Source organism: Schistocerca nitens, chromosome 9 (genome assembly GCF_023898315.1).
Source record: "Schistocerca nitens isolate TAMUIC-IGC-003100 chromosome 9, iqSchNite1.1, whole genome shotgun sequence".
Classification (NCBI taxonomy): Eukaryota; Metazoa; Arthropoda; class Insecta; order Orthoptera; family Acrididae; genus Schistocerca; species Schistocerca nitens.
The window spans coordinates 123,218,089-123,243,540 of NC_064622.1; positions in this window are offsets into that span (position 1 = coordinate 123,218,089).

The following is a 25,452-nucleotide window of genomic DNA, read 5'->3' on the forward strand; positions in this document are numbered from 1 at the left end:
ACTACGGTACTTGTATTTGTGAAATCCACTAAGTTCCAGAAGCGATTTATCAAGTTCGTGATTCGCGACTTCAGTAGCCGTAATATTGTATGTGGCTACACATATACCGACAAAACTGAAGAAGCTGTATGTATCAGAATAGCCTGATTCATGTGACTTCAGCCGCCTAAATAATAACAAAGTTCCAGCATCTTTCAACAGTGCAAACTGGAGGGGCGGTTCTGATACAGATCTCACACTTATAAGTGAACAAATATTTCATTTACCGATGAAATCAATCGGATCACCAATCCCTCCACACTATAGCGTCCTATGCCAGGCATGCTCAGCAGTCCGACCACAGACAGTTCCTTTTCCAAGAGGGCATAATTTAAGAAGAAGACGGCATAATTTTAAGAAAGCTGACTGGGAGAATTTCACATATGCGCTGGATAACTGCGTCCCTAGTATTCATCCTGTTCCAGGATCATATCGCGATCTCGCAAGTGTCGTGGAGCGCTGTTCCCTCATCTCCATCGCACGAGGTAGCAGACCACTGTACGGAAAAAGTTTGTCTTCACAAATTCAGGAACTATGAGAAACTGTCTTCACTTCTTCGATAATAGCCCTTTCAGTGAAAAGACCTTGAAAACCGCAAAAATCTATTGACAGCAATATCCAAGAACAAAGAATATTGAGACCTCGTAGTCATGGAGAGGCAGGATAAGGAAACGATTGTGGATGGGGCCGTAATCAGCTACCGTTGGGTGATTTCCCTAAATCACTCCAGGCAAATGCCGGGATGGTTCCTTTGAAAGGGCATGGCCGACTTCCTTCCCCGTCCTTCCCTAATCCGATGAGACCGCTAACCTCGCTGTCTGGTCTCCTCCCCCCAAACAACCCAACCCAAGCTACCGTTGGCAACAGTAAACACATACAATTTATTTGAGGAAATAATTTTCAACAATCATTTTAAAAGATTTTATTACACTGACGGCTGAAGGCCTTACTAAGAAAGAGTTCAAAATTATTTGTCGGCTGAAGACCTGACTTTCAATTGAGGAAAACAGTTACACGTTGACAAATACTAAGATATTTTCTTCTTCAGCAATTAAAAAATTGTAACAAGCTATAATAACGGCTGAAGGCCTTACTAAGAAAGAATTGCAAACTATTCGTCGGTTGAAAGCCACAAGCAATTTCAGAATACTCAATGGCTGAAGGCCGGAATTACAAGTGAGGACGGCAATTACACGTTAAAAATACTAAAACCTTTTTAAAACAATCTTAACAAATTGTAACAAACTATAGTGATGGCCAAAGGCCTTATCAAGACAGAACTGAAAATTATCTGTCGGCTGAAAGCCACAAGCAATATTACAAACAATTAACGGCTGAAGGCCTGATTAAGAAAGAATTAAAGATTATTTGTTGGCTGAAGGCCACAAGCAATTTCGGAAATACTTAACGGCTGAACGCCTGCATTACAGGTAAGATAGGCAATTACACGTTAAAAATACCAAAACTTTTTTAAACAATCTCAAGTAAACTTTGACATGCTATAGTGGCAGTTGAAGGCCTTATTAAGACAGAATTGAAAATTATTTGTCGGCTGAAGGCCACAAGCAATGTTACAAACAATTAACGGCTGCAGGCCTGAAATACAATTGAGGAAGGCAATTGCGTGTTGAAACATTAAGGTAAATTTTAAACAATTATGACAATTGGACCAAGTAAGACGGAGTGATCCACAGACAGTGAGCTGAGGGAGGTCACTACAGCTGTGCAAGTGGTGAGACTGGCAGCCAAGAGTAATGTTCACCTAAGGAGGGCAACTCAAACTAGAGACGGTTTAAACGCCGATAAACCCTCTTACCAAATCCACCTAACGCCAGATAACCAGTACAACGATGGAGTAATTCTGGCGAAGGCGAGGTGACAGACAGCACTGCGTCTCCAGAATCCGGTGTTTAAAACACCAAAAAGGCAGAAGGAACCACTATAACCAAGATAGACAAGGAAAACAATTATCCATACCCGAGTCAAGGAAGCTGTCAAATTACACGCCATGCCCGACAGCATCGGCAAGACGAGGAAAGGTACACTGCCGCAAATTACTCTAACCTCCACGGCAGGTAACTGGGGCGTTAGCGGCTACTGGGCAGTAAGAAACAGCTGGTTGCACTTCACCAATAACAATACCAAATTCAAACTAATATCAAGCAGTAAGAGGTGGCTAATAACATCCGTCAATCTGACAGACTCCTCTTGTTGCAGTTGGTCTCACCGACCCCGGGAGCAGCAACACGAAAACAACAGCGAGATCTCAAATAGTGGAGGTTTCACTACTGGATAAGGTTCACTCAAATTCAAACATCCTGGGTTCGGTCGTCGGCTACATACCCTCTATCCGACAGTGCCTGCACACCGCCAGCGGTCCGGGCCTCCTATCGCGCTGCCGACCCCCTCGCTGCTCTGTCCGAAGCCCAACTGCCTGACACACACGACGACCCGGAAATACCAGCGGTCGCACCAAAGATAGTACCACAGTACTGGCTATCGATAACCGCTGCTGCTGCCACTCGTGGACAAACAATACTTGCAAAGTCAGTGACGCCAATAACAGAAGAAGAAAACGAGACGCACACAGCTCAAATATGCTTGGGACAAATTGACAGAGGAGATAGATCTGAGCAAGAACAGTCGCAAAGCCGGGAGGCTTCTTAAATGTATGAGCTGTGATCCAGCAATGTAACAACTGAGCATATTGGTCGTCAGCTTGCAGATAATGGAAAACAGGAGTATTTTATACGTCTGTCAGATAGCTAAATTGTACGGACAGAGGAAGTGGAGACCAATGAACTTTTACAGTCCTCTCGCGTGGAAGAACTCAATGCAGCTGTAAACAGCAAAGCAAAGCAGCGGGGATAGGTGACATAGTAACGGAGCAAATGAAATACTTCGGTGATCAAGCGAGTGAGTGGATTTTGGCGCTTTGCAACAACTGTATGTAATATGCTTGACATGTAGAAGCCTGTAGTTTCCCCAAAACCCGTAGGAAACGCATGTGATTCCGATCTTAAACCCTGAAAAATCGATAACTGAACCAGAAAACTACAAGCCAGCATTTTTGCTACCACATCTACTCAAAACCTTCAAGCCAATGTTGGTGAATCGTTTGATTCATGTTGCAGAACCAGTTCTAATACAAGAATAAGCATGTTTCAGCCTAGAAAAAGCTCTACATAGCGGTCCTCAATCTCATACAATTTATTCAGAATGACTATGAAACCCGTAAAATTACAGGAGCAGCTTTCATCGGCCTGCTTACACATTGCCAACGATCGTGCATTGCTACAGATGATCTACGAGATAACGGAAAATTATTCAAACTTTCCTCCAAAACAGGAATTTTTATGTCGAGTTCTAGGACCAGCGTAGTCGGTGGTGATGTCAGACAAATGGCTTACTAGAAGAAAGTGTTGTTTCTCCAATCACATTTAGCATCTGTACCAACGACCAAGCACTTCCGGGAAACACAATTCGTTTCCTTCATACCGATGGTTCAAATTGTTGAAATCGCTCCACGCACTGTGGGACAACATCTGAGGTCATCAGTCCCCTGGACTTAGAACTACTTAAAACTAACTAATCTAAGAACATCACACACATCCATGCCCGAGGCAGGATTCGAACCTGCGACCGTGGCAGCAGCGCGGGTAAGGTCTAAAGCGCCTAGAACCTCTTGGTCACATCGGCCGGCTAATGCCGATGATTTGGTATTCGTGAGTCAAGGGAAATATTTTGAAGATATTGAAGACCACTTCACAGACTCATTTAAGGTGTGTCTATTACTCTAATAACCAACTCTTCAACACCCAGCTAAAGCACAATTATGTGAATTTTATCTTAAGCGCAATAGTCATGTCGCAATCTTGACGTTACACGGCAATGGTTGGTGTTAGTGAAGACCACCCGTATAAACTGTCTGATAGTCACTCATGATCGTATTCTGACGTAAAAGCTGCACTGCGACAATACGAGAATGAAGGAGGAAGCCAGGAATAATATCCTTCGCAAGACCACACTTTTCTGTGCCATACGCGAATTACTCTGTTCCGCGTATGCCAGGCGTCGAATTGGAAGGGTAGGTCAGATTAATGTCCATCTCACTCCCCTTATCTGACGTCCCTTAATAATTTTTGGGCACATCAGAATACTCGTCTACACGATACCAGATCCAGACGAAACAACATTCCTCGCCTGGGTACTTAAAGCGTCTGAGGAAGTTCATGCGATGCCTACTGTACTTGGTAGAGTGCGCCAAAACTTGCTGTGAATATGTTATGCCTGTACTAAATGTTATGGTCTTCCCTTTGAACACCCACTGTAATCTACAACACTATTCACCTAACAGTGCGTTATCTTTTCCGGAGGTGCGTGTGCGTTCGTTGCTTTGTTGTTCCTGAAATTCCAAGTTTTCGCTAACTCAGAATTACTTTCAAGAATATAATTCCCTTTAGTAAATTTGCATGTCGACACCGCTACCATTTACAGGAAAGAAGAGAGCCGAGGTGTTTGAGATGTGGTGCTACAGAAGAATGTTGAAAATTAGCCGACTGAGCAGATAAGTAATGAGGAGGTTATCTGGAGACAACACTGACCAGAAATAGGGGCAGGGTGATGGGAAACGTGTTAAGAAACCAGTGAATAACCTCCATCGTAGTACAGGGAACTGTAGGAAAAGACGGAGATTAGAATACATCAAGTATTTGAGGACGCACGATGCAAGCGCCATCAAGTGCCACTCTGAAGTGAGGATCCTGGCACAGCAGACGAAATCCCTAAATAACAATAACATCGGAAAGTGATAACACCGCCGCCGTTCTGGAACCGCGGCGCCCGTGCCAAGCCTTCGGGCCCCATCCGTCAGGCTTCTGCGCTCCAACAATACCGTATCGAGGCAGCGAACATAGTCCCATTGTTCAATGTGAGTGAGCTTTGCTGGAGGCGGCTGTGTACACAAAGCGCCTCATGGACCACCGTCGGCGATAAGCGTTTGTTTGGTAATCGTTCTTTCGCTATGATGTTACTCGTCGATCTGCTGCAATGGAAATCTCACTACGACAACAGCGTCTGTTTACATACTCGGGCCAAAGGAAAGGCATCTCATTAGCAGTTAAAAATGAAGATAACTGTCGAGATTTGACGTTCTCTTGATCGGCAGAAAAGAGCAGTAAGGCGATGATAAAGTTTCCATAAAAATATTTTAATAATACTAAATATGCACAATTTTTATTGAAATTGAATAAGGTAGACGGAATTGAATATGAAGAGGACACTCCGTAGTCTAGATACAGAAAGTAAGAAGCGAAAATATCTCAAATAAGGTGGAAGTTATTTGGATTATGGCTTAGTTTGGACAATAGAGTGTACACTTCCCACTAAGATCAAACGTCACTTAGAAGCCAATCACTGAAACTTTGTTCGAAAACCTCGCTACTGCTTTACCAGTAAATCAATTAAAACAGTAAAAAGTAATCTTTTTCTAAGCGTTTCTCAACAGCAAACAATGCTTTGCTAGCACCATACAACTTTCTATAAAAAGCAGCGCAGATTTAACAGTCCCATACTATCGCAGTAAGTTAATTCTACTAGCTACTTTAGATTTAGTGAATATTACTATCGGCGAGTCGGGGGACAAATTGTTTTCTAATGTGTCTTAGTCTAATAAGATCGTTATCAGAATTCAGCACTTGGCTCAAACAATTAACTGAAAAATTATAGTAATATTAATTGGATTGTGGCTAGATGATGTCATAATACAACTGAGTACCTTGTTTTATACGTGTGACATTTATATGACGATTCAGATACCGAGGATATATTCCTTTATAAAAATATCACTGTAAAAACAAAGGCATGCTTGAGCTACTGAACAGCGAACATTTTGATGTTTGAAATTAATTTGTGCTGAACTGCACTCGTTGGTGGTCATTCACTGTCTGTGTGTTATGGAGGATTGCTAGCCCATATTCGAAATAAAGCTCCATGTTCATTGTGTATCCTTTGCACTACTTACAGAAGACTCACATCAGTCTTACAAATAATGGTGAGTATGGTAAACCTTATAAAAATTCAAGCAGTTACTACAGGTATTCTTTTTTTTAATTTTTCTATGGACGCAGCACGTTCATTGTAATTGTATAACTAGACTAGAAGATGACAGTTTTGAGAAAAAAAAATCAGAACTACGGGCAAGAAGAAATACAGAAGAAAGTTTCCTTCTTCTTGCAGCAGCTTGTAATTTCCAATGAATTTGCTATTTCTTGCAATATAAAATCTTTTTCCTAAGATCACGTATCACAGCCCATCCCATGGTTTGAATAATAAATTCAAGCAGGAGGTATTACGAAATTTACATGGTTCAAGGAAAATTTAGAACAAAATCTCCTTCTGAATATACTCGTCTATATGAAGAACATCTTACTGAGTTACCTTGCAACACTATATTTAAAGCAAAATCTGGCAACACCTAAGTTCAGTAAGAAAATGAACATGCAAGGTGAACGCCAGTGAACAATAATTCCGTTCGCAACGCTTTATTTGCGCGAATCTGAGTTGTCGAAGGGGTTGCTATAATTAGTAAATTTTGGATGAAAGCTAACGTCGACCATGAAATGAGGCAAACAGTGTTCAATTACATTTCGAGATTTTAGAAGGCTTACCGAGCCATTACGTTAATGACGAATCATTCCAATATACTGGATGTGAATTTAATGTATGTGACTCTTTTATTGCAATATTTTCAAATGAATCCACCCACCTCAACTGCGTTACGTAGAGTAATAGAAACCGGCGGCGTGACTAATGCCACTTTCCGTGACTTCCGGTAGGCGTTCGATAGGGTCTCGTACTTCCGCCTAGTGTTAATAAATACGAACGTATACAGTATCATACCAGCTCTTTCATTGTACTGAAGAGTTCCTAGCGAACGAAACGTAGCGTGTCATTCTTAAACCTCTGGGTATAGTGATTTCTGTTTCAGACAACCATTTTACTTTTTTTCGGTTGAAACAACCGATGTTATTGCAAGACAGACACCTAGTAGTACACGGAGGTACTTCTACGAATGTAGTGAATTCTAGCAGTCAATTACAGCGCTGAAAGCAACATTCGGAGCGGGTATTGTACTACGTGACTGTAGGCGATTGTGACGTATGGTTTTTATTTGTAGCAATCATGCTAAGGAGATCATTAATCAGGTTCGCAGAAGAGCTTCTGTGAAGTTTGGAAGGTAGGAGACGAGGTACTGACAGAACTGAAGTTGTGGGGAGGGGTCGTCAGTCGTGCTTGGGTAACTCAGCGTGTTCGGTCAGAGGGCTACTCGCACTCCGTAATAAAAAACTGAGTAATGGAATCAACGATCAACTTCAACGGATGTCTTGTGACGTCCGCCCAGATCAAACGCAACGAACTATATCGAACAATAAAAATAAAAAAAAGGTTGGTAGAGCTCTTACCTACGAAAGGCGAACGTCTCGAGTTCGAGTCTCTGTCCGGCACATAGTTTTAATCTGCCAGGAAGTTTGAGATCGTTAATAGTGAAAGTAAGTATATTTAAATTTATTGTAACTATTCCTTTTGTGAATGCTTTCGAAATGAAACCACTGGAGCAGTATGTACTTTCGACATAAATTAATTATATTTTAGGCCGATTTCTCCTTGTCGGTTAAGACTATAAATTATTTTAAGTTCCAGAGTGAAACTACCTCCTCGAAACTACTGATTGTTTACTTTTTGCCAATTTCTCCTTGTATTCCTTGCTTACTACGGTAATAAAAGCTAATTTTTAAAAAATTGAAAATAATATTTTTTTCAATATTGTTGGGACTTAGAAGGTTGACGCAAATAAATCTTTAGGCGTTCTCGAGGGCGTGGCATGGAGCACAACTGTTCAGAACGATTTAAATAACTCGAAGTTACGTAATGACGTCAGGAGCTACATGAGGCTGTTAGCATATGTTCCTGTTGTATACAGAAAGGTCGCAACGCTAGAAATTTATAGCTAAATCAGGAATGCCAGCAGAGGATTGACTTTTGTGCGGCTACCGGCAGCTGAAATGGTTCAAATGGCTCTGAGCACTATGGGACTTAACATTTATGGTCATCAGTCCCCTAGAACCTAGAACTACTTAAACCTAACTAACCTAAGGACATCACACAACACCCAGCCATCACGAGGCAGAGAAAATCCCTGACCCCGCCGGGAATCGAACCCGGGAACCCGGGCGTGGAAAGCGAGAACGCTACCGCACGACCACGAGATGCGGGCTACCGGCAGCTGACCCTCAACATAAATGTAACGTATACACATAAACAGACGGGAATACCTGTTATTGTAAGTTCGCACAATAGACAAACCATCTCTGAAAGCAGTCACGTTCATTATATATCTGAGACTATGCTTACAGTAGGATTAAATGTATTAAGACAACACAAACCTCACCTTAAGATGGTAGACTCATTCACTGGAAGAATCCTCGAGGAGTTTATTCCAGCTACGAGTGATGTATCTTAGAGAACTTTCGTTCGACCGTTACTTTAGCATTGCTCTTCAAACTGGGATCCTTATCAGACGGAATTAATTGATTAATTGGAGGAGATTCAAAGCAGAGCAGCACAATACCTCACAATATCGTGCAATAAGCACGAAAGCGATTCGTTAGTGGCACACCTAACAAGAGGCATGGTGCATCACTGTCAACATTCCGACAGCGTTACCTCCCCAGTAGACTATACGACTACACTGCCTCCTCCGGGAAGTAGGCAGAGAAATCCGAACTCATTCTGAAGCTTACCAAGAGTCTTCCTACCCTATCATCAATCTCGGCTGGAACAGGATAGGCGGAGGGTGGGAAGACGGGTAGTGGGGGAGGGTGGAGACAAATTAATAGTGACACACAAAGTACCCTCCAACACCTAAATGCTGCTTGCCGAGTATAGAAGTAGGTTTAGAAGTAAGGGTCCATTACAGTTCTTCGTTGCTAATCTTATTTCTTGAGCACCAGAGTTATGTGTATCGGTAGCCAATAATTGAGTATCGAAATACCAGTCAAAATCTAACTATGCTGTCTCACTTGGTTAAGGGTCTTGTATCGTATTCGGGGATAACGACTTTTAATTCACCTTCGAGTCATTCTGAGGTAAGTTTTCTGTCGTTTATCTAAATGACAAGCTGTCAAATTCACATTCTCTGTGTTTCTTTCTCTTCACTTGATATGCATGGCTGTCAGCCACCTCACGTTCTCAAGCTCTTCACGTCATGTGCATGGTTGCCAGCCGCATCGCTGACGTTTAGGGTTTATTGTTGCTGGAAGCTTGAGTGTTTTCTCGCACTGTTTCCGTAATGCTGTGGTGTTAACAGTGTGTGATGACGAGTGGACACTACGGTTAGCAGCAACGTAAATAGACGGTACCGCTTAAAGGTGCTCCAAACTCAATACGTATATATTATTCAGCAGAGTATACTGCTGATTCAGTAATGCTGCATTCCATAAGGTTCATGGATATTTTTTGTAGCGTTCCTCTACGATACCATCGTACTTTTAACAAATACTTAATCCCTCCCTTCTCACTGTCAATAAGATTAAGAAAAGCGAATAATTTAGTTTGGGAACAATAGGAGAACGATAAGTATGCAGTTATACAACGGACAAAGTGCCGACAAGCAGTGTCTGAAAAATGCGGACTAAAATATTCTGCTGAGCAAGGCGAAAATTTTTGGCGTGATTTAAAATCCTGCTTAAATGGTAAGATGCAAATTAAAATGCCGCCCTGACGGATCCCCACCGGATTGTCCGAGCGAATACCGGAAGAAAGCTTTTTTCTCCTGGCTCAGGAAAAAAATTCGCCGGAGGGAATGAGGGGACATCAATTTCCTTTGTGTTAGTCGGCAATAAATAAAGCTCGTCATTCCTAATGGCCGTCTTAATCTCAGGCTTAGCGTCTACCCCCAAATTCAGAGCTGGAAAATTTCTGTGGGAGGCACGGTCATTAGCGAAGTCCAACGCGCTTAACGGAGAAAGCACTGAAGAATAAATGAAGAGTATTTTGCTCCTGGTTCAATGGCGATGAATGGAAAATACAGAGGGCAAATGAACGATGAGTATCGTCAAGACCGTTTTCCAAAGAATATTTATCACCTACAGGACAATAACTTCGAATATCCACAGAATAATTAATTAGTGCTATTCTTCCGGTTAAATTACACGTTTGAGGTCACTGCACTGAATTTCATATTCTATTTCGTCCGATAGACCATTTATCCATTCCGGAGAAATAATTGTTGATAACTGCCTTTAGAAACACCTGCTTGGTGATTTACGTATTTATGTACATGAACTTCATTTTTCTTAGTGAGATTTTCTTGAGTTTATAGTGGCCTTGAGAAGCCGTCGCTCAACCTGTGAGTAACTGATTCGAATCCGATTGGTGTGAGGTACTTTCATCAGCAGTTCTTGTTCTGCAAAAAATGTATAACAGTTATCGAAAAGTTAAAGACCAAAAGATTATTTTTTACTGTCTTGCGTTAAACTCCGATCCTTTAGTAAATGTCCCTTGGAGTGAGGGCGTCTACAGTATTATTACAAACGCATTCGATGGATGGGGCTGTCATGTTAAACGGTTGTTTAGAAGTTACGTCGATGAGAATTGTCTATGAACCTTCACAGCGCTGAACACTCTTCATCATTCAGTACTCATCTATAACAACACAAAGACAGCTCCGCCATACACTAGAACTCCTTAACAGTATCCTTCATTGGACATCCCAATGTGTCGTGCATTTTTAAAGACGTAAACGATATTATGTCTGCTTGTCCTATATGGTGGCCTTGCGTAACTAATATAATTTTCATAATAATTTATTTCATAAGGTATTCTTTGAAAAGATCGTGAAATTGCTGCCTCCATTTATCGCCAAAATAATAAGAAAATATGCGGTCACAATTAACAGCCACTCCAAATAGGAACATGAATACACTACGCTTTATAAATATTAACATATATATTTTATCGGCTTTGGTATTCTCATATAACATTTATGATCTGAGTGATAACTCTTTAATGACAGGATGTGTGAAAATTTATGACAAAGTATTATGAATGTCAAATAATTAAGTTTATTCATCATAGCGTCATACAGGTACCTTCCCTCTAGTCCCTGTCGGCCAAGGAACAAGAACGAAATGTGGTTCTATATCAGATCACAATTCTTTTTACAATTTCGTTTAACCAATAAGTAGATCTACAAGACCACAGTTTTAATCGCCCGCATAATACTGGAATACTCTACAGTCACTGGAAAAGACCTGTCATCACTAATCAGATTATAATATTACGGTATGTCACATTGTGCGGTGACGGTTGCTATACATAATCGTTAGTTGCATTCAACCACTTTAAACGCACTTAACACAGTCAATCATAACACGGCAGATGATTAATCATCAGATTGTCAAGACTCACCTCAAATAATTAAACAACTAAAAACAGGAATAACGTATCTGAGGCGTTCATAGTTGAAATAAAACACATTAGAATGTGCGACCTAGTTTTATATTAAAATCTTATTTTTCTGTCATTTCCAGTCCCATTACACCATGTAGCTTCCTTGTAATTGTCTAACAAGGTCACATGATTACAAAATTAAATGGGAATGATATTTCGAGAAAAAGACACAATTTTTGGGGAGACAACATAATTATACGCTTTTATAGTTTAAGATGTGTTGTACATATTGAAGAAAGAAGACAGCACAATGACTCTATGATTATAAAATTCAGTGAAGTCTAATTCGAAATACTCTTTCATGATAATGATGGTTGTACATATTCGTCACAGCGTTAGAGGGCCAGAATCCAACCAGGTGAGCTGATTTATGAAGAGATCTTATGGGCAAGAAGAACTGGTGCATGTGGTAGAAAAACGGGTAAGAGCTTACCTCATCTACAAACTGGAAGACCGATTTATTCGTGACAAACTGCCGGAGCATAGTTTTAAAGCTTTCTTTAGTCTTATTCAGATGAAGTTTACCCCGTCATAAAGCATGCAAACCACATAGTAGTCAGAACGTCCACAAAAATATACTCTCGTAATGAAGGTAGAGACCGTAGGCTGCTTTGAGAATATGTGGTGGCCATCGATATTATCCCAACATAGTATGTGTCTGTAGCGTTGGTGAAGGGAAGAAGAACCCTTATTTTAGCGACGTCGCTTGCCGCAAGATCATCGGCATAATCACCTCAAGGTGGTGAGGGATTGCATTCACGAAATATCCAGCCATTAAAAAACGTACAAATACATCACAACATTTTTTTTAATTTTATTTTCTACTATATTCATACTTTGATGAGACTATGTAAGCAGACGAGCGAAACAACATGACTAATCACCTAACTTGATGATTTTAAGTAGCATCTTGTAATATAAGTTCTAAAAAAGCGTCATACTGCTGTACACACTAACATTTTCAACATAAGTTCATTGGACAAAACATTTGTCACTCCACTGCCCACGCACAGATGAATAGCTAGGCTTTTACAGTTGATGCAGCGATCAGGTCACCTGTTCAACCGCGTGCGCACTGCCTTTACATGAGCCTAAGGTAGTAGCAATCAGTGAGATAATTTAAGTTTCCAGCGGACATTGTACGGAAACATGGATAAATGTAAGGACGTGGCAGAGCGACAATGAGGGGCGATCGTGTCTGGCCACATGGTGTATGAAGTTGCTGGATTTGTTGGTGTTTTGCGGCGGACTGTTCAACATGTATACTGGCAGTGGTGTAACACACTTGGCCACGAAACACGAAGTCAGAATTTTGGTTGTAAAAATATTCTGAGGGACTTTTCACAGCTTGTGAATCAAAATCGCTTCAAAATCCGATAGTAATTTCTGGAGGCAGTGAATGAAGGTCCATCCCAACCTGTTAGCGAGCGAACATTGCGACAGGAACTGCGTACAAAAAACATTTGGAGTCGATTACCTCGCAATAGCCCATTGCTCATGTAGGTACATAAAGACGAGAATACCGAAGTTCAGCGGGCTGTAAGTATATGTGACGGCTTTTTAAACACTCCTCCTTCCTTGCTACATCTCGACTGGCCTGCAAAGTCAACTGATTTTAACCCCGTAGAACATCTGGGGGATATGTATGAACAGTGCGTTAAAAGCGACATCAACTGGTGGAACTGCGCTACAAAATCTTCAGAAATTGTCGTAAACTGGATGCGGCTTACCTGCACAACCTTATCGAATCCAGGCGATTATCAAGTCCAGGGGCAGAATTACACCGTATTAAATGATGTTTGTGACGATTTCTCCAGGATGAATACGTTTTTGTATGGGGAAGTTATTCCACATAAGATCTTCTAGAATGAGAAGTAAGATATTAGATTATTCTTCTTTTAAGACAGTTTGTGTTTTAGTTAATACTTGCTCGTGACTTACTCCTTTTGATCAGGGTAGATATTGACCACTACTTATTTCAAAGTAGCTAAAGGCAGCATTATAATTAGTGGGCTCAATTAATATCCGACTGAAACTTACGATCGCCTTATCTTGAATTAGTACGACTGTGCTGCGGCAAACACCACAGATCGTGTTCTTACTACGGACTATGCCGAAACTGAAAATGCTTCTGCTCAAGCTGCAGCACTTACAGGAAAACGTACAGAAACACATGATAAATCTCCTTATGAACATCAGACAGAGCTAGATGAAGAACCCAGACCTACAACAAACGATGTTCCACTAACTGAAAACAGGGCCAAGGAAGTATTTTTATTTAAACGACTGTCTAAAAAAAGCAACACGTGCAAGAATGTGGAAGAGTCGCGATACATTTTTCAATGAAATCACATCTAAATCTACGTGATTACTCTGCTATTCAAATGAAGTGCCTGTCAGAGGGTTCAATGAACCACCTTCAAGCTCTCTCTCTACCGTTCCACTCTCGAACGGCACGCGGAAAAAAGAGCACTTAAATTTTCTGTGTGGGCCTGATTTCTCTTATTGTATAGTGATGATCATTTCTCCCTATGTAGGTGCGTGCCAACAGAATACTGTAATTTGATTATAAGGCTTACCAGTCATTTATTTTACTGTCGCGATCTCGTCTGTAGTGCCATTTTCAAGTGCAAAGTTGAAAACTGAAACTAATGAAACACATTGACAGTAATGTACAAGACAAAATGCGATAGTATTAGGTACGGTTTAAGGAGCATTACTTGGAAAGCCAGTTAATACCCCACATGTCTGAATGCAACACATATTCACAGCGCTGAAGCATGTACCGATACGAATACAGTATACTAATCCAATACAACTGATGGAAATATGCCCATTTTGTGTGCTAACTAATTCTTCCACGCCTTCAGTTCCCCCCTCGTCCCCCAGCAACGTTCATTATAAAATAAATAAAAATAAAATGGAATAAAATATTAATGATTAATTATTCTGTATGTATGATGATTGGTTGTAATTGGTATTTGCTTATCTGGAACGTGGACGTTTAATTATTCGGTATCAGACGCTTGACAATGGCTATTTGGAAAAGGCAATGTAACTCGTAGTTGACCGTGAAAGAAAACTGAAATAATCGGACTTCGTAATTAAATCGTTTCCAAAGACTGCTGTGGTAGGTACGGACTCATGATCTAATCTCAATATTACAATGATTTGCCAGCCATGCCAATACGTCGTACAGAGGTGATTGTCTACTAAACATAAAAAAGTTACACAGTTAGTTAAATCAGATATATTCAATGAAATAGCCTACAGTTCATAATCCTACTTACTTTTATAAATATAAATTCATTACAGAATCGAGTGCCTAGTGTGGTTGCAACTCGCAGTATTCTTCTATAACATGAAAATATGGTGGTGTGCCAGACAATAAAATAAAATACGTGCTTCTCGCACCACTTCTACCTGAGCTCTCCCCTCTCTTAAACAGACATAAGAGTAACGTAATTATTCTTTTGTCTTTATCAGCGACACAGCGCTGCAGTTGTGTGCCATAGGCTTTATTTATTAGTCACTGATTATTTATTTAATTAATATTTCGCGTTTCCGCGGAAACTCACGCTCGGCATGCAAATGTGCCTTTATATTGCCCCCTGAATTGCGAGGCGAAAGGACACACCTGCAGGCGAGCAATTCACCTAAAGGCACAAGAAAATCTAAGTTATCTACAACTATTCACATGACTTACATTACACACATTATACACATTATATACAAAATTTGAATGACGCGGGTGCGCCGTAAAAGTTCTTATGTTGGCAGATAGAGTGCGCGCATGCGCAGAAGCGTCTGTGTGACTCCGGCAGTGCCGTTATATCATACAGTTAGATCACGCGGCACAGTAATGCAGTTCATATTGTTCGTGTGGGCGCGTATCTTAGTCGTTGCACAAAGAAAATATTCAACCAAGATTACATATGAAGACTACATTCTATAACAGGTAACTTAGTTTTAAATTTACAATATTTGTTATATCACAATACAACTCAGATTGTTGAATGTTCTTAGTTACATAGTATTGTTTTGAAATACTTCAAAGAAAAATGTCCGTATGTTTCAGGTGCGTCGACCTATTCACATCGTGTCGTTATTACAGTTCATATTCATCTGCTGCACAATAATTTTTTCACAGGTTAGTATCATCGTTGTATAACAACGTGATTAAAACATAAGCGTGTCCATTTCCATTTCCATTATAGTCGTTGTGATGCAGTTCGTTGTGACTAAAAAAACATTGTTTATTACAGATTTGACGTGACCCGTTAGTAATTTGTCCACGTGCAGTTCGTTTTTTACATTCCGTGGAAGCTTGGTTGCAGAACCTCGGATGGCACATAGCTGGCGTGGATCCTTGGACAGTCCAGGTAAGAGTGTCCGTCACATTTCGAGAACATTTCATTCCCTGAAGTTCCAACCAAAATTCTTCCACCCGTCGTGTTGTTTTCTGGACAGGCACTTTGTGTCCGTTTAATCCAGTTAACATCTTGAAGTTAGGTACTGTAGTATTCTCACTAGACGATGCACGAATTATGCACTTCACATTTTCAGTTTTTTGCTGAATATAGCTCACCTAAATGTTCGTAGTTATTAATCAAAGAAATGGTTCATCGCGTTTACATAGGTACGATGCATAATGAATGTCATTAACAGTTTCTTTCACATAGGTTTCTGCGTAGTTGCAGAGTTAGTAATGGTCATTAATGTCCGTGAACAATGGTTCACTATGCAATGTCCTTTTGGCACTCGTTTTGTTCAAATTTCTTTTACATAGTAACAGTTACATTATACATCATTGAAAGAGAAGAAAAAAAATCTAAGTAATCATACATACACACGTCACATATTTTCTTAGCATAAATATAATACAGTTGCACATAAACATGTTTTCATCATCATTACATAGCTATAAATTATCTCATTGTGTCACATTTGATTACATGAATTGCAGATATTTACGTCCTCTTTATCAGTTTTGCTGGGATTTTATCGATGTTTATTTTGTGATGTCATCTGAAATTAAGATAGGTTAGACACAACATTCATTACATCAGTAGGCAAGACCAGGCATTTTCACTACTCAATAAATATTCAAAATAGTAAGAGAGAAAATGTTTGATTCCTCGCGTTTTGTGCGTGTGTGTATAGTGTCTGTGTGGCCTTGACTACTGATAGATGCTTTTCGTGTTGAGAGATGTGCGTCTAATCTATTTCTCAAAGTAAAAGTTCGCTTCACAGATGACGTCTGTCGGTTCGTCAGGTGTCACACCAAGTCAGTGATACCTACAGTCACAAATATTCCGTGAAAAAATTAATATATCATTCACTGTTACGTAAACATAAATTTTATTTTAATATTCCGTCTTCCAGGTGGTGGCGCGCGCTGAAAGAAGAGTTCTTCTGCCTTCAACTGCGTCACTGGAACCGCTGAAATGAAAATTTCTATACTACTTACTATCTGTGTTGTAGCAACAGAGTTTTTTGGAGTTGCTTAGCAATGTTTTGATGGATGTGACTTTGACATTATTCCGCATGAAATACTCTAAGATCTCGGTGTGCGTATAGCCCAATAATTTTGTTAGTTCTAGGATGTTGTAACAAATACGCACCAGGATGCGGTATGTTAACAATTATATAAGGTCCTTCATATAGCAGACGCTACTTAGCATTGCGTCGTTTGAGTGCTACAGATTTATGATGAGTACGAAGTAGTACAAGCATTCCTACCTCGAATTTTTGTTTTCTTTTTATTATGTTTCTGTGATGTTTGTTTCGTATCTGTGCGTGATGTGTCAGCGTAGTCAAAACTTCTTTTATTTTCTGTTCAGGTGTGATTTCCTTGTCTGACAACTTAGGTAATGGTTCTATCCACTGATCGTTCTGTTTGCAATTGAACATGATCTCGTTAGGTGTGTAATTTGTATCGTAAATATTTAAGTTATTGTGTACGTCTTCGAAAAGACTTAGGTAGGACACCCAATTAGTATGTTTTGATGAAATATAGGTCCTCATGAATCGGTTTAATTCTCGGAAAAGTCTCTCAGTCGCGTTACATTGTGGACTAAACTTTGAAATAGATATACTTCTAATGTTATTGTCCTTCAAGAAATTTCTCCATTTGTACCCAGAGTAGTATGCTGCATTATCTGACAGAATTGCTTTTGGTTTTCCCACGTGCGTCAGGTAATCACTTGAGAATCTTCGTATTATAGCACTTGCAGTGGCGGATTTTAAAGCATAAAGTTTTACATGTTTAGAAAATATATCGTAAAAAGCCAAGATATATTTGACGCCTCCAGAGCTTGCTGGATGCGGTCCACTGATGTCAGTACACAGAATTTCCAGGGGTTTACTGGGTAAAATAGAATGTAAATCTGTCTTTGTGGATAAATTCTGAGGTTTTGATTTTTGACATATGACACATGTTTTCAGTTCCCTGTAAATTTTCCTTCTCATATTGCTAAAATAACAGTATGTGCTGAGCTTTGCTAAACACTTCTTCGTCCCATAATGACCCCAAACTAAGTGTGTGTGCCAAATTAGATTACGTTCAGACTCTTTGGGAATGCATACACACCAGTTAGTAGCATTTGAATGTCGGCGATAGAATAACACATCATTGTGTAACTTGTAATACTTAGTCAAAGGATGATTGTGTTTTTCTACCAGTAATGTTATTATCTTATACCAGTGAGGATCAGATTTTTGTAATTTAGCCATGTTTCTGCACATATCAATATAATATTGGTGATACTGCTTGTCTTGCATTAAGAGAATCCTGTAGTCATTTATATTTTCTAAGCCACTGTTGGTTTCATTCATACCTTGTGGAAGTCTAGACAAAGCGTCGGCAATGGTGTTGTCCTTACCTTTTATGTACTTAATTTCAAAAGAGTAGTTCTGAAGTGTAACTGCCCATCGTGATAGTCTAGGATGTACAAGTTTACAAGTTAACAAAAATGTCAGGGCCTGGTGGTCGGTGTAAATTACTGTATGTTTTCCAAATAAATAATAATTGAATTTCTTGAATGCCCATACTATGGAAAGTGTTTCTAACTCAGTAGTGGAGTATGTACGCTCACATTCAGATAGAGTACGACTCGCAAACCCAATAATTCTTATCTGTTCCTTATCTTTATTCTTTACAACTTGAAATAAGCAACATCCCAAACCAGTACGTGAAGTGTCACAAGTCATACAAAAATCTAAATTGAAATCTGGATGGCTCAATATGTTTGCATTCACTAAAGCATGTTTAATTGTATTAAAGTCATTCTGGCACTGTTCCGACCAGATCCAAACTTGATTCTCTCTGAGTAGATTTAGCAGATGTTTACTGTTCAAAAGTGGTTGTGGCAAAAAACGTCTGAAAAATGAACATAGCCCAAGGAATGATTTTAACTGCTTTTTAGTTCGAGGACTAGGAAAGTTTCTGATAGCATCTAATTTACTGGGATCAGGACGTATGCCCTGTGAATTAATGATATGTCCTAAATATTTTATCTCACTGCAACCAAACTTTGATTTTCTAAGATTGGCTGGAACTCCAGCTTGTGCAAATTTTTCTAAAATTCTTTGAAGTGTGTCAAGGTGTTCATTCCAAGACTGTGTAGCTATCAGTATATCATCAACATAGTGTGTGACGGTCCCAACTAAATCATCGCCAAGCACGGTATCCAGGGCTGTAATGAATACCCCAGAACTGACATTCAGTCCGAAAGGTAGAACACAAAACTGATAGGTTCGCCCCCCGAACATAAATGCAGTATATTTCCGAGAATCAGGAGTGATACTCACCTGCCAAAATGAATTAGCGAGATCTATTGTGGAAAAATACTTTGCATCTAGAAATTTCTGTAATTGCTCTTCTAAATTTTCGGGTTTTGTGTGAACTGGTAAAATTATTTCATTAATTGCTCGTGCGTCTAACACTAACCTAATGCTTCCATTTGATTTTTTGACAACAAGTAGAGGACTACAGTAAGGTGAGGTGGATGGTTCAATGACCTTCCAGTCTGACATTTGTTTTAATTCTTGCCACACAGCAGGTCGTTGAGATAACGGTACGTTATATATCTTGTGGTAGAAGATCTTGTGAGGCTTAACTTCAATCTTGTACGCATACGTGTTGATAACACCTATTCGCTTGGCAAAAACTTGTAAATATTTGGATAACACTTCCTGTAGTTTTATACGTTCATGTGCACTGAGAGCTGTAGCTTCATTTATCTTATGATCAAGCAATGTTTTCAAGTCCATTAGCTCTGTGTCAAATGAGTGTGTGTGCGTGTCTTGAATGTCATTGTCAAGTACTAACTGAACCTTGTACCCTGTACAGTGTTTGTCATGCTTTAGAGTTCTCCTGTCAAAATCAATAATAATTACACTGCCTCTATCATTTAAAATACATTTACCTTTGGAGAAGTCTATAATGCAGTCCTTCTCGCTCATAATATCTATTCCTAATATGCAATTTGTCACAAGGTTTTGTACAACCAGGAATGGCCATTGTATGGTTCCATTACCTATTTTAATGTTTACAAAAACTTTCTTCGTAACCCTACATGACTTATTACCTAGTGCAGTAGTTATTTTACAGTTTTGGGCAGGAAACTCAGGCACAGGTTCCAATTCACACATCTTTTTATAGAAATTAAAAGACAAAACGCTCACAGCTGCACCTGTATCTAGAATAATAGTAGTTGGAATCCCACCTACTACACCAGTGGTAGATGCTAAAACAATTTCATTTGTGTTTGAACGACATTGTGTACTGTCTTGTAAAAGTTCATCTGATATATTGTTATTGTGGTTGTATCTTATAAATAAAACAGGTAATTTTTGTTTAGAATTATTCGGCATATCATTATTCTGATGTTCAACTGTGGTGCCAAATAACTGATTAACATTGAAGTCGCCCCCCAAGAATTCCTCAGCCACGACCTGGGGCATAGAAGTGACTGTTTCTAGTTTGTTGGATTAGCATTTGTACTAGGTACTGACACAGATTGAGGTTGTGTGTCAGGTGTCATTTCTATTATATTCACATTCGGATATTGCCTATTGTGATCTCCAAACTTTTGCGGTTGTTGTTGCTGTTGCGCATTATAACTTACCTGTCGGTCATAAGGTATGCTCCAATTTTGTCCTGGTGGCTTCTGTGTTAAAGCAGTGTTTGAATGAAAGTACTGATCGTTACGAGTCCAGCCTTGACGCTGTCTTGGCTCGTAGTTATTATTATTATTTCTGTTTCTGTTTGTGTTTTTGTTGTTGCCTATGTATCCGTTATTACCGCTGTAGTTATTACCGCGGTGCCTTTTGTATGGATTGCCGCATGAAGTGTTATTACTGTTGTAACTATTGTTTGTATTGGAATATGCGTGTTGATTTTGATTTCCGTATTGAGACGGCATGTGAGTTTGCTGTTTTTGTTGTAGCGCGTATCCAACTGTGGGCGCGCCAGAATTGAGTTGGCAAGCCTGCATGTTTTGCATTCCACTAGTGTAAACATTGTGGCTGCTGTTTTGCCGCGCGAAGCGCTGATCTTCAAGTAACATGTCAACCGAATCTAAAGCTGTTAGAAAATAATCTGAATCGTCATCCGGGATATGTAGGAGTTTTTCTTTAATGTTGAAAGGCAATTTGGCCTTCAACGCACGGAGTATATCGCGTGTTGCGACTGGTTCGTCTAAAAAGTGTCCCATGTTCAAGTATTTTTCAAAATATCGGCGTAAGTTGCCATTTTTACTGTTAAAAGTTTCAGGTTCTAGAATTTGTCTTCTGAGTCGCTCCTGGACGGATTGCGACCAGAATTTGTTCAGAAAAGCACGCTCAAACTCACTGTACGTGGTACATACGTCAGCTTGACTGTATGCCCAGACAGCTGCATCGCCTTGGATGTAACCGATAATATATGAAATCTTTTTCCGGTCACTCCAAGTGCGTGGAAATGCGTTACTAAAAGATTTAAGAAAAATCACCGGATTAATGGTTCGTTTTTCTGGGATAAAAATCTGAAATTGCCTGTGTTTCATTAAGCTTTCTTCTTCCTTCGCATTGTGATATGGATTTGTTCCACTGTAATTACTGCTATGTTCAGCTGGCGAGTAATTACAATAATGTTGCTGTGGTTTACCATGATAATAGCTTGTGTTTGTGTTTGTACATCGTGGTATGTGTTGTAGTCGTGGTGTGTTTTGTTCTTGTGTGTTTGTCGTGTGCGGTATGTGTGTGTCATACTCGAATGTATATTGGTTCCGGAACTGTACATTTTGACTGATATTTTCGTTACATTCAGACTGTGGTCGATCGGTGAATTGTGTCATTGGTCCAGTGACGGATTGTACTGCGTCACTGATCAGCTGTTTGTTATTAGTAATGTATTGCGCTACGGAGTCGTGCACAATTGTTGGTAAATTTTCACGTAGGCATCTATCAAAATGTTTGTCTTTGTTCACTACCCAATCATGAAATTCTTTATTAATGTTTTGAAAATGAGCTGTAGCATCAGATTGTAAGATGTCAGTCAGGTGTTGTTCAACATTGTCAAATTTATTCTGCACGTCAGTAATTCGTTTTTCAAGGTTGTCGTGTACTGAAGGATATGTTTGAATTTGTTCAGTAAGAACTTCACACGTGACATTAAGATTTTTTACTTGTGTCTGTAAAAGTGCTACGTCAGTTGTAGTCTTTTCTTGTGTCGTATTAAGCTGGGAAAATTTAGTACTGAGTTCAGTCATCTGTTTGGTCAGTGTGGCGTCTATAAGTTCCACACGTTTACATAAAGTGTCATTACTCGTCTTGAGTGCTATGAGGTCAGATTTAATTTCGTCATTTTGTGTCTGTAAGGTTGCCATGTTTTCGGCGTTCTGTTTCATTATCATTTGTAACATGTCGGCAATGTTTACCGTTTGCAACGTCTGTGCCCCCGCCGCGTCATTAGACGTGACGTCATGCATTAACATGGGCTCTGACTGAGACTTTGAAATTTTTGTGGTGGACGGCCTATTGTCAAAATTTCCGTCAACACTTGCGTCAATGTTTGATAAATCGTCACTACCGGTTGCTGTCGTAAAGTCATTTTCTAACATTTGTCTCTCGTCCGAGTCGGATTGTGTCTGAATAGTACGTCTTTGCTGTTCCATTTTTGCGTATTGATTTCTAGTCATTACCATGCCACACGTGATTTATGTTTCAAGAAAATATTTGACACTGATTTTAAAATGAAATGCAGTTGAGCATGAATCGCTCGTAGCAACAATGGCTGTCCCGTTAATTTAAAAATATAAACTGAATTTGAGATTATTGGTAATGGCTGCTGGCCATGTTACATCATATCGTACAGAAGTCGGCCATATTGTACACTCGTGTATTGGTATTGTTGGATACGTTATTGTTTAGGGAAAAGTACTAGGAATGAAATTTGTTACTGAAAACTGTTATGCGCGAAAGAAACACTACAGAATTTACTGAAAAGCTAATACACTGAATTATACGTCTGGTCAAGCCTGCTAATGCAAAGATGCTGCGTCTTACCTTATTTTGCTGGAAGCTTCATTGCGTCTTCCGGCAAAACTTTAGAATTGGAAAATATCTTCAGATTTTCATTATCTCTCATACATTCACGTCCAGGTCCAGAAAGTTGATTTTTGACATGAAACAAAAAGAACAATGTAACAAATGACAAATTAAACAACGTCCTGTCACGGTCGCCAATATAAAATAAATAAAAATAAAATGGAATAAAATATTAATGATTAATTATTCTGTATGTATGATGATTGGTTGTAATTGGTATTTGCTTATCTGGAACGTGGACGTTTAATTATTCGGTATCAGACGCTTGACAATGGCTATTTGGAAAAGGCAATGTAACTCGTAGTTGACCGTGAAAGAAAACTGAAATAATCGGACTTCGTAATTAAATCGTTTCCAAAGACTGCTGCGGTAGGTACGGACTCATGATCTAATCTCAATATTACAATGATTTGCCAGCCATGCCAATACGTCGTACAGAGGTGATTGTCTACTAAACATAAAAAAGTTACACAGTTAGTTAAATCAGATATATTCAATGAAATAGCCTACAGTTCATAATCCTACTTACTTTTATAAATATAAATTCATTACAGAATCGAGTGCCTAGTGTGGTTGCAACTCGCAGTATTCTTCTATAACATGAAAATATGGCGGTGTGCCAGACAATAAAATAAAATACGTGCTTCTCGCACCACTTCTACCTGAGCTCTCCCCTCTCTTAAACAGACATAAGAGTAACGTAATTATTCTTTTGTCTTTATCAGCGACACAGCGCTGCAGTTGTGTGCCATAGGCTTTATTTATTAGTCACTGATTATTTATTTAATTAATATTTCGCGTTTCCGCGGAAACTCACGCTCGGCATGCAAATGTGCCTTTATATCATCCTAGGCAAATATCATTTGTACGAATACGATACACACTGAGGCACCAAAGAAACTGGTATAGGCTTGCGTATTCAAAAACAGAGATATGTAAACAGGCAGAATACGGCGCTGAGGTCGGCAACGCCTATGTAAGACAACAAGTGTCTGTGGAATTTGTAGATCGGGTACTGCTACTACAATGGCAGGTTATCAAGATTTAATTGAGTTGCAACGTGGTGTTACAGTCGGCGCACGAGGATTTGGGACACAGCAACTCCGAGCTCATGATGAAGTGGGGACTTTCCCATACGACCATTTCACGAGAGTACCGTGACTATCAGAAATACGGCAAAACATTAAATTTCCGAAATCGCTGCTGCCGGAAGGAGGTCCTGCAAGAACGGGACAAATGACGTCTTAAGAGAATCTTTCAACGAGACGGAAATGCAATCCTTCCGCCAAATACTGCAGATTTCAATACTGAGCCATTAACAAGTGTTGGCGGTCGACCCATTCAACGAAACATCATCGATGTGGATTTTCGGAGCCGAAGGCTCACTCGTGTATCCTTGATGACTCCACGACACAAAGCTTTAAGCCTCACCTTGGCCCGTCAACAGCGATATTGGACTGTTCATGACTGGAAACATGTTGGCTTGTCAGACGAGTCTCGTTTCAAATTGTATCTAGCGGATGGACGTGTTCGGGTATGGAGACAACCTCATGAATCCATGGACCCCGCATGTCTGCAGGGGACTGTTCAGTCTGGTGGAGGCTCTGTAATGGTGTGGGGCGTGTGCAGTTGGAGAGTGATATCTGACCCCTAATATGTCTAGATCCGACTGTGAGGGGTGACACATACCTAAACATCCTGTCTGATCACCTGCATCGATTCATGTCCATTGCGCGTTCCGACGGACTTGGGCGATTGCAGAAGAAAAATGCGAAACCCCTGACGTCCAGAATTGCTACAGAGTGGTTCCAGGAACACACTTCTGAGTTTAAACACTTCCACGGGCCACCAAACTCCCCAGACATGAGCATTATTGAGCATATCTCTGGGATGCCTTGCCACGGCCTATTCAGAAGATATCCTTACCCCCTCGTGATTTTTCGGATTTATGGACAGCCCTGCAGGATTCATGGTGTCAGTTCCCTCCAGCACTACTTCAGACATTAGTCGAGTCCATGCCACGTCGTGTTGCGGCACTTCTTTGTGCGCGCGGGGGCCCTACACGATATTAGGTAGGTCTACCAGTTCCTTTGGCTCTTCAGTATATATGTATGAATTGATTTATATGGCCTTATCGGTAACATTATACATATGCGTGGTTTTATAAATTTTTATGAGATACAGCAATTACTGTCTGTTTTGTGCTTATTAACAGTGCATATGATATGTGTGTATTGCAGCGCCCCCCCCCTCCCCCCCAAATCAAGCTACTGTTAGCCCATATGAGGTAGCAGTCTCAATTAATTAAAT